Source organism: Fukomys damarensis, unplaced genomic scaffold (assembly GCF_012274545.1).
Source record: "Fukomys damarensis isolate Sample0158 unplaced genomic scaffold, DMR_v1.0_HiC HiC_scaffold_36, whole genome shotgun sequence".
Lineage (NCBI taxonomy): Eukaryota > Metazoa > Chordata > Mammalia > Rodentia > Bathyergidae > Fukomys > Fukomys damarensis.
In genome coordinates, this window is record NW_022900948.1 from 4,519,478 (window position 1) to 4,521,273 (window position 1,796).

The window sequence follows — 1,796 nt, forward strand, 5'->3', positions numbered from 1 at the left end:
CCGGGTTGCTACTACTCACGGTGGGTTGTTTTGGTGAACCTGTTTGCTCTTTTCCTGTGTGACCTTTCAGTTACTATGGTAAACCCATCCCATAATAGTTTGTGTTTTTTTTGCTTTAAAAGGCCGGTGCTTGCCGGCAATAAACGCCGCCTTGATCAGACTCTTGTCTTGGCGTCCTTCCTTTCTCTCTGCCCCATCTCCACCCCGCTGCTCTTTCAGGTTTGAGGCACTGCTGGACAGTGCTCTGTGTCGCCGGCTCGCGACAATTAACCAGTCATTCTTACTTTATAAATGAAAAACAAGATATTAGACTTTCCTGTCTGTTAAGTATCAGAACAGTGAACTAACAACTAACTGCTTTAATGATTAACTAAGCTTTTCAATATATTTAAACATAGAACATAATGAATGTGAGATGGAATCTTTTTGGGCAGAACCATCAAATGGAGGCACAAGGGCAAGATCCAGTGAACAGATTCATTTTATTTCATCAACACAGTGTTTTTAAAAAGAAACAAAACCTGAAAGTTTAGAAATAGTGGCTTGATAGTCCTGCAAGATAGTGATTGACAGAAACTGCCCACCTAATAATTCTCCTTGGGTCCTGAAATATCCTTGACATTTGTATTCATCTTATTCTACTCGTTCTCTCAAAGGCTTGTTGTTATGGAGGTTTGGGTTTGGTTCCTTTGATTATTGATATTAAAATATTGTCATTGCTATAACTGCAGTCTCATTGGTAGCAGCAGAATTGTGGCGGTCCAGCCGTCACAACACGAACATGCCTGCGTTGGGGAGTGAGGATTGAGAAAGGAAAGAACACTCAAGCCTGAGTGGAGACCAAGAGAAGTCTGGTTTAGTTCACAGAAACAGCTCCTTTTATAGGTTCACATCAACAGGAAGCACCAAGCAACTATTTGTATCTTTTATGCAAAGACCGGATTTTCTGACTCTTTGCAAAGAACACCAGATCTTTGGCTGTCTCTTTGAGTTTCTCCCACTGCAGCAACAAGTTTAACAAACAGGGTCCTAGTTACACAGATTGTAGAGGTGAAGAAGTTTCCTTTTAAATGTCAAACACCTAGAGCGGGGCTCCCACAATAGAGGAATCCAGAAGTGTATATACAAATAATTAAAAGTTGATTGTGATTTTTAAAAAAACACAGAATCATGGTCATTTTTACTTTGTGATTATAATATATTTATCATTTTGGGTGACATAGCAATGACAAACATAATTATAATCAATAATCTAGGTAAGGAGATCAGATGTATCAAGTGTGGCAGAAAAAATTTTGAGCTCAGAGTGACCATTCACAAGCTACCCAAGTTACAATATTAATAATTACTGACTCACATGACTGTTCAAGATTTAAACATAAAATAACATGAAAACCTTTAGTGATCTTTTGCCATCCATTAGGTACTAAATTGAATTGGAAGACTTTATCAAGAGACAGGTATAGAATGCTTCTTAGCCCTGCTTCAGTTATAAAACTCCTTAGACAAGCTATTAAAAGTTATAAAACCTCTACTTAATGGAAACAGAATATTTTCTATACATATGGACTTTTGGCAAAATTTTAGAATCTCAATCCATTCAGAGGCCTCTGAGGTGGACCTTGGGATGCTTGATGTAAACAATAGAAAGTGTGTTTCATGGTTACCAGATAGTGTTTGATTGCTGTAGAAGAAATGAATATATGCCACACAAAAATGAAGGGCAAGTTTGTAGATTGCAGTACATATAAAGATACTCTAAACTACACAAAAAATTCTGTGGTTAATTAATATCA